Source organism: Meriones unguiculatus, chromosome 2, assembly GCF_030254825.1.
Source record: "Meriones unguiculatus strain TT.TT164.6M chromosome 2, Bangor_MerUng_6.1, whole genome shotgun sequence".
NCBI classification, from domain to species: domain Eukaryota; kingdom Metazoa; phylum Chordata; class Mammalia; order Rodentia; family Muridae; genus Meriones; species Meriones unguiculatus.
The window spans coordinates 146094571-146103901 of NC_083350.1; the positions used below are offsets into that span (position 1 = coordinate 146094571).

The following is a 9331-nucleotide window of genomic DNA, read 5'->3' on the forward strand; positions in this document are numbered from 1 at the left end:
CATGCACAGCCCATCGTTGATGCTTCAGTCTCAGCAACCCCCTCTGAGCTCTGGTTAGTTTGGCTCTGCCGTTTTCCTTATGGAGCCCCTATCACTTCCATTGGGAACAACTTTGCCTCAAGACCCAGCTATACATCTCCTGGGTATGTATCCAAAAGACACTCTGCCATAAAACAAGGACAACCTAGATGTTCCTCAGCAGAAGAATGGATAAAGAAACTGTGGCACATTTACACAATGGAATACTGCTCAGCTAGTAAAAACAAGAAAATTTGCAGGCAAATGGATGGAACTAGAAAAGATCATCCTGAGTGAGGTAACCCAGATCCAGAAAGACACACCTGGTATGTACTCACTTATAGGTGGATTTTAGCCATATAGTACAGGATAAACATACCACGAGGCACAGAGCCAAAGAAGATGATAAGTGATAAGGAGGACCCACGTGTGGATACATGAATCTCACTAGAAGGGGAGATAGAATAGACAGAGGTAAGGGCTGAAGAGAGGGAACAAGGTAGGAGAGGGGGCACAGAGAGTGAAGAGAGTGGAGACAGACCTAAAGAGAACAGAGGCCAGAAGGCTTGCAGAGAAAAGAGAAGCTGAGGGTGGGGACATATCTGTGACAATCTGGAGACCCTCAGCTTCTTGGGCTTCTCACTTCTTCCCAGTGCAGAAATATTTCTCTCTCTAGGAACTGATCATTAAAGATGTAAATAACATGAAAATGATCCCATAAAGTGTTTTATAAGGCCTAATGAGATTAAGGAGTTGACCAGGGGTACAAAAGTATGAATTCTGGAAATATATGCATATTCACAGATGTATAAATAAGTATGTGTATGTATGCTTGTGGGTGTGTAGATAGAAAACATTGACAAAGCAGGCAGTGTGAAGTTTAGAAAGTCCAGTGTGAACCCACTAGCCGCATCCAGCTGTTCATGTTAATGTGGTTCATTTTATCAAAGACGGAACTATTCAGTTTTAGGTATTCAAAAGTATAAAATTAATGTGAGGCATATTCGTATTGAACACAATGTCATTATACTGTTACGACTAAATGTTTCTCAGTCCACAAATAGCCTAAAATAGCACTTATTTTCCATGCCATGCCACACCTGAATGTTGTTGATATTGCTGTACACAAACATTTAATAATGTAATTAGAGTCCATAATAAAGGCCAGATGAAACAGATTTCCTTAGCCAACATCACAGCATTACACCATGGGTTGTTGTTTGTTTATTTATTTCTGAAGACTCACGATCTCTAAGCACACAGCGTGAATAAGCTGGCTATATTTTCTTTTCTCTTTCTTCCTTTTTTCCTTTCTTTCTTTCTTCCTTTTCAAACATCTGTAGATTGGGTCTAGAAGAAAATAACAAGGTGTGAAGAATTTCAGCCACTGGTTTTTCATGACAAAAGACTCTCTGAATGAATTCCATGTCCTGTCTGGCTCTGTGGCACTGGATGGCCAGTGAATATGCACAGTGACCCAATCTCATGGCACACCAATTAGTTATCCAATACTAAGTGGTCAGCCTTAAATCATTCCTACAAGTAACATTATATGGACTGACTACGTAATATTTATGTATTTACATATTTGCACACACATGCATGTGTGTGTATGTGTGGTGCGTAAAACAATAGGAAGGTACATGGAAGGGGCTGGAGGGAGAAAAGAGATGGGAGGAAATGATGTGGTTATATTTTAATTTCAAAAAATTAAAACACAGGACCTCTAAGAAGGAAAAAAGAGGAAGAGGGGGAAAAAAAGAGGAGGAACAGGGGAAGGAAGGGGAGAAAGCTGTGTGTCATCCAAATATTAGTGTTGGAGGAAAAGGACAAGTGTCTACCTACTCTAATGTCTCTTTGTGACAGGTGATTTTCATTTTATGCATTTGAGGAGGGGGAGGAAGAAGAACAGAAGTTAAAGAGCAAATGAATGAATGAATGAGTAAAGCATTTCCCATTGTGTCAACCAGTGACAGCTGCAGTGCAGACCACATCATACTGTCATGTCACGAAACTGCCTGTCCAATACTAAAACCTTATATTCCACCTCTATTCAAATAAAAGTCACCCAAAAGCAAAGCTAAGCAAAGCAAAGACAAGACTGACACCTTGAGTTTTCAGATGCAACATCTGGACCCAGAGCAGGAGCTTCCCTGTCCCTGAAGTCATGAATGGCAAGCACCCCCCACTCCGCCGTGTGTTTCCACTTGTGGACTGGTAAGTGTGGGTTTTGTTCATGATATTTCAGAAGCATGTGTCCTTGAGATATATCTTTCAGAGAAAGATAAGATGGCAACTGATATTTATCATTTATTAAAAGTTGGGCCTTGTTGGCTAATGCCTTAAGCCATGTAAAGAATCCTTGAACAATCACTAACATTCAAAGATCCACAGATAACAATGCTCTAAGTCCAAATAGTACTTTCAATTTTCATTATGTTAACTAAGACTATCTTTTAGAAAACAATTTGTTCTACTTTTTCTAACTGTTTGCTCTCAGCATTGACCTATTTTTTATGAATTTGGAACACATCTTTGGAATCGTTTCATGGCAGGAAATATCCTGTTGGCAAGTGAATTTAGGTGATTAAATGGAAATTATAGAAGAAATTGTTGTTAGTTTAAATTGATATGACTCTTGTTTGATAATGTGTTATATTATTTCATATCAAGACTATCTCAATATTTTTACGGTTTACAGAGGGAAGTTTTATACAGTAATTTTTCTTCTATTGTATATAACTTACATTAGGCACAGAAGCTGGCAATACAAAATAAAAATCTCTTTGTCATTGTAATGATTCACTCCCACAAGAAAACAGTATTGGTAAGTCTAACTGTAATATCTGAGTGGTAAGACTTAATTCAAGCAAGTTTAGCTGTTAAACTGTCACTGAATAAGTAGAGGCTTCAATGAAACAACCCTATCACAAAGTAAGTGAGAAGTTTATTTAAAATTATTTCTTTGAATTGTCAATGAGCTATCCCAGAAGCAGAAAGATGCACACAGTATATACTCACTCATATAGACATATAATATAGAATAAACCTACTAAAATCTGTACACCTAAAGAAACTAATCAAGAGGGAGGACTCTGGCTAAAATGTTCAGTCCCTATCCATAAAGGCAAAGAGGCTGGACATCAGAAGAAGGAGAAAAGAGGGAACAAGTCAGGAGCCTGACACAGAGGACCTCTGAAAGGCTCTGCCCTGAAGACTATCAATGCAGATGCTGAGACTTATGGGCAATCTTTGGGCAGAGTGAGGGAATCTTATGAAAGGAGTGGGAAATAGTAAGACCTGCAGAGGATAGGAGCTCCACAAGAAGAGCAATAGAACCAAAAAATCTGAGCACAAGGGTCTTTCCTGAGACTGATACTCCAACCAAGGACCATGCATGGAGATAACCTAGAACCCCTGCACAGATGTAGCCCATGGCAGTTCAGTATCCAAGTGGGTTCCCTTGTAATAGGAACAGGGACTGTCTCTGACATGAACTGATTGGCCTGCTCTTTAATTACCTCCCCCTGAGGGAGAAGCAGCATTACTAGGCCACAGAAGAAGACACTGCAGCCACTCCTGATGAGACCTAATTGACTAGGATCAGAAGGAAGGAAAAGAAGACCTCCCCTATCAGTGGACTTGGGGAGGGGCATGCATGCAGAGGGTGGAGGAAGGGAGGGATTGGGACAGGAGGAGGGAGGGAACCACAGGGGGGATACAAAGGAAATAAAGTGTAATTAATAATGAAAACAAAAAAAGAATTGTCAAAAAAAAGGCTAGGAATTATGAAAATTTACAATGGGGTGTACCACAAGCAGAATGAGTATATTTGCTGTCATTTTCAGGGTAATTATTAAATAACAGAAATTAATAACTAAAAGTTGAAGGGATAAAAGTAATTACCAGAAGAAACCCCTGCAGTTAATTCATCTGGAAAAGTCTGAGAGATGGAGTTGCCTGGGTTTCCCCTGCCCATGGGCTATGTATTATTGTACAAGCTCCCCAGTTAGACAAATATGAAATTAAAAAAAAAACCAGATTTATAAAAAACAAAATAAATTGTGTTTAAAAAGAATTCTATAACAAAATTAATTCTTTGTAAGGTAACAAAAATAAATTTAAATGTAAAATGCTGATTCCATCTAGCATTAGATGGAATAACTACAAATAAAATAAAATAACTACAAATAAAAATACATTACTTTATAAAATCCATTTAATGTTGACAGGTGTGTCTGATAACAAATGTCTAGCTTCCAAGTTCTACACAGGCGTACATAAAAAGACATGGCTTTTTTTTTTTTTTTTTTTTTTTCCTTTTGAAGGACTTCACTTAGCTGTGGGTTTTCTCCACCCCTCTGCAAAGGGCTCCTAATCATGTGTAGCGCTCCAGGCAGATGAAGACTCTGTGATCCCCATGCTTATCCCACAGAGGACATCTATGCTTGGGAGTCAGTGCTTATCCCACAGAGGACATCTATGCTTGGGAGTCAGTGCCTTGGGAAGGTTACTTTCTCTGGATCCCTCCTTTCTTCCTGGTCCCCTTTGCTTTCCATATGATCTTTGCTTGCTGGGTGAAGAGCCCTAGAAACTAGAGCCTAGATGGTCAGGATTGCTGATATTTACGTTGGTCGTCAAGGTTACAAGGCAGCGGCTTCAGCACACAGTTAAATCCACCGCCTGATGAAACTTTACAACAAAGCGAGTTTCCAGTTGTGTTGGATCAGGAACTTGGCTGAAAGACGCCCCTGCGCCGGGGTAACTCAAAGCCAAGTCTACACCCTGCGCCCCAAACTCGCCAACAGTTGACACTGTTTTTTCAGACGTGACACACAGTTTATGGGTTGGAACATAAAACACGGCAATAAAATTGGAGAATTCGTTTAAAAGCTTTTTCTTTTGCCCATCTATTCTTACAAAGTATTTTCATCAAAGCCATATTTTTTCCTTTAATTTCTCCCATCCTATCTTAGATTAAATAAAGGAAGCAATGATACTGTGGGCCCTGAAAACACAGGGTCAAAGACAAAAGCTTATCTGTCTCTGGGAAATCTCTCCAGTGATTTTGTTCACTGTTTTCCAACTTGTCCCTCGTGTCCCTGGACTATCTCCCAGGAGCCATTGCTCCAGGATAGGCAGCCATGCGGAGTGCATGGTTCCCAAGCTGGCATCAGGAAGCTGAGCTCTGTCTAAACTGGTGTGCCTGTCACCGTCTGTCCCAAGAGCACCACTCTAATTCTAGCTGTGGTTTGGACATAACTGCTCGCTGGCCTTGCTATAAAAACTTGCTTAAACTGTTATGCGTTAAAATGCAACTGTAGGACTGGGTCTGAGATTAAAATAGAGCCAGCCAGATTTAGTATATGAAATTATAGCCATGAGATGTGAAGTTTGGGGCTACAGAGATGTCTCAGTGGTTAAGAGCGCTTCTTGCTTTTGGAGAGGAGCCAAGTTTGCTTCCTAGCACTGGTGTTGGGATGGCTCACAACTGCCTATGACTCCAGGGGCTTTTATGCCCTCTTCTGTCTCCTGTCTCCTGTGGGTACTCTGTGTATACACACAGAAACACACACTCACACAAAGTGAAACTTAATACTTAATAATAACAATAATAAAATGTGAGATTTAATGAGCAAAGGCAAAGAGGATCCAAGGTGACTTGCACCAATGTGTAGACCTCCCCCTCGCCATGTGTGAGAGCCATGATGAAAGCCAAGTGTGTGCACATGGCTGCCATATCACCTGGCATTCTCAGAAAAGAAAATGTTTAAAATTCAAGTTGTTGACAAAGAAGGAAAATGAGACTTAAGACACATGCAAAGCAAACAAAGAAAAACAAAACAGAACAACAAAACACCCCAACACTTCTCTATGTAAGAGAAGATTCTGTTTGTCTACCCTAATCCCAGAATGCCATGCTTGCCAGGATGGCTGAGGTGGGAGGAGTTGGGGATGTGATTTCTTATAGGCTTGCTTAGACTTAATACAACACACTCTGGGAAATGCCAGCATCCACATGCCACTGGAGGCCATGTACGTGAATTTTACTCTCCAGTAGAGTCTAACACAGAATTGACTGTATGGAAGATCAACCCAACCAGAGGAAGATGTCACAGGATTAACTCTAATAGTGCCCAGAATGAGAATGGGCTGTGGCACTGTCCAAGCTAGGGACAGTGGTTGAGGGTGTCCCCAGCACCCCTGTGCTTTCTCATTGGTTCTACCAGCACTGGTTAGAATGGGCAAGGATTATTAACCTAAGCTTCAACATCTTAGCCAGCATTCACAGCTCTCGGGTCCTGCATCTCTTGCAGGACTCCTCTTTGCAAAATGGACTGTTGACCCCAGCTAACCAACCCAAAATTTCTTTCCTTAATTTCCCATCTTCCATAACAGGTCATTCATCAACTTGTCTTCATTAGTTCAAAATACGGCCTGTTGGCATCTCTCTGTGACCATCACGGAGTTTCCTCATGTTTGAGGTTTTAGTTGCCATCTCTGTGGTCACATCTGTTCAGAAGCTAGAGGAATCTGTTGGCAAGTGTAAGTCAGGTGTCACCTTTGCCCCCGTCAAAACACATCACTGGCTTTAATTTGCCTTCAAATGACAACAAAAGTTGTTAATACCTTTGAGGTTGATACTAACCTGCTTGGCTTTATCTCATGTCATGTCATCTTTGACCTTATCACCGACAAGTTTCTAGATACACACTTTTATGTTCACTACTCTGCTCACACGCTATCACATTGATGTGCCCTTAACTTCTGGCCTTTATGACTATCTAGAAGAATATTGGTCACTCTGGCCAAGTTCTCAGAGGAAGAGACACCAAGCTGTTTCTGGTGGACTCCTCATGCTCACCATCATGACTGAAGAATGTCTGGCTTGCAGAGGGTCACCTGTAAACCATGCCTTCTCAGGATGTCAGGATCCGGGGTCTCTTCTGAGGACCTCTGTCACTGTGTACTCCGTACTTTCATTTTGAGATCTTTCATTCAATTTGCAAATGACAGTTTAAAAGGTATAATTATGTATTTATTTAGGGAGGAGGGAATATCACAGTGCATGTGGAGGTCAAAGCCAACATGCATGACCAAGTTCTCTTTTTTCTAGCATGTGAGTCTTGGGGTTATCAGGCTTGGCAGGGAGCCCCTCCACCAACTGAGGCATGTTAGTGCCATGAAGGACATTTCTCTGAGGGAGGCCATGTAAACAGGTGCTGGGAAAGGATTATATGCGTAGGGGTTTGTTGTCATTCAACCCTCGAAGAAGAGCAATATATACATATTGATTTAGGCAGTTCAAACCGGCTACAATATGGCAGGACAAGGACAAAGACAAGCTGCTACACAGTTTCAGGCACTGATTATCTGAAATGATTCTGAGACACAGAAGAGCTGCAGAAGAGGGCTGTGTGCCAGACCCCAGCGACACGTGACCCGATGTGAGGCCAAATCCTGCCACAGAGTCCTGCTTCCTTTGGGAACTGGGACTTCTTCATCTATTCAGTAAATGGTGCCCACCAGATGGCAACACTGAGAAAGACAGGAGCAGAGCCAGGTTCACGCCACACCCTTCTACCTGCAGCCCTCAAGATGCTGAGTGGAGAATCAAGGCCACTTCGGGTTATGACATAGTGAGATCCTGTCTCAGAAAGAAAGGAAGGCAATCTTTCTTTCGTGGCACCTTCCAACATGTTCGCTGTGTCCAGATGAAGCTGCATATCGCCTTCCCAGCCACGGGCTGTCAGAAGCTCACTGAAGTAGATGAGGAACGCAAGCTCCCCGCTTTTTATGAGAAGTATGTGGCCACGCAAGTAGCCGCTGGTGAAGAATGGGAGTGTTAGGTGGTCTGAATCAGTGGTGGGAACAACAGACTAGGGTTTTCCACGAGGCAAAGTGTCTAGACCCATGGCAGAGTGAGCTTGCTATTCACTAAGAAGCATACTTGCTATAGACCAAAGGGACTGGAGAGAGGAAATGCAAGTCCTTTCATAGATGCATTGTGGATGTCTGTCTGAGAGTTCTCAACTTGGTTATTGTTTGTTTTTTGTTTTTTTTTTAAGGAGAAAAGGATAATCCTGGATTAACAAACATTCTTCTTCCTCAGTGGTTGGGGCCCAAATGAGCCAGCAGAAGCTTACATCTGTTGAATCCCTCTGAAGAAGATGATGTCGACTGACATGCCATCAGTAAGCCCTTAAACAAAGGGTGAAAAGCCCAGGACCAAAGCACTCAGGACTCAGCTCACTCACGTGACCTGCAACATAAACATTGATATTCTTCTCTGAAGAAACAACATACTGAGAAAAATAAAGAGGATGCTGCAGAACTTTTAGCCAAGAGAATGAAGGAAGCCAAAGAAAACCACCAGAAACTGATCACCAGGAGATGTAGGCTGTCTGAGTCCAGGCAATAACAAACCTTTAAGAGGAACAAATAAATAGTGAGAATTTGAAAAAGCAATAAAGGAAGTGAAGGAAGAAGGAAGGAGGTAGAGAGGAAAGAAGAAAAGGAGCAGAGGGAAGGTAATGAGGACCACCATGGCACCAAAGCTTTCGAGAAAATCCAGTTATAAATAGGAAAGGATAGCCATGGTCACAGGGCACAGCATTCCTTTGGGAGTATTAGGCTGATGGGGAGGATGTTAAGTGGGCCAGCTGCCCAGGCAGACAGTCTGGCAGCTCCTCTAATGATTAAACGTGGAGTTATCACATGATCCAGCCCCTGGGTGTGTGCCCAGAAGATCTGCAAACATATGTCCAGCTAAATATTCATTGAACAGCCGATGAGTCGACACGATGCGGTATGTCTACACACTGGGGTATTACTCAGCTCTGAACAGAGTGATGCCTGCTACACTACTGAGAAACAGAAATGCTATGGAAAGTGAGGCAAACTGTCACAGCGGGCCACACACTGCAGACGGTGTCGTGAGAGACGTTGGCAAGATCGATCCGAAGTGGAGCACCCAGTGCTGGGGAAGAGAGGGATGGCGCACACGCATGAGACTTCTTGGGGGGGGGGTAATAGTCTGTTCTAAGTTGGGAGTGCCCATTGAAACTCCCCTCATTTCCAATTAGTGAGTTTTAAATGTAAATTACTCATTAGCTAAATGGTTTGCAGCAGAATACAGCTTGGTTGGGTACAACTCAGTGGCAGAATCCTTTCCTGGTTCCTGAGGAGCCCTGGGTTCAATCCTCAGTCACACACACACACACACACACACACACACACACAAGGGAGACAGGAATCACTGCTGGCTACCATGTCTCAGAAAATGCCTTGTTTTACACTACAGGGATAAAGT

General features: G+C 42.3%; 1 pseudogene; it reads left to right on the top strand.

The window, feature by feature from the left end:
- The first annotated feature begins 7733 nt into the window (after positions 1 to 7733).
- Positions 7734 to 8440, top strand: LOC110545876 (small ribosomal subunit protein eS6-like; annotated as a pseudogene).
- Positions 8441 to 9331: the final 891 nt, after the last annotated feature.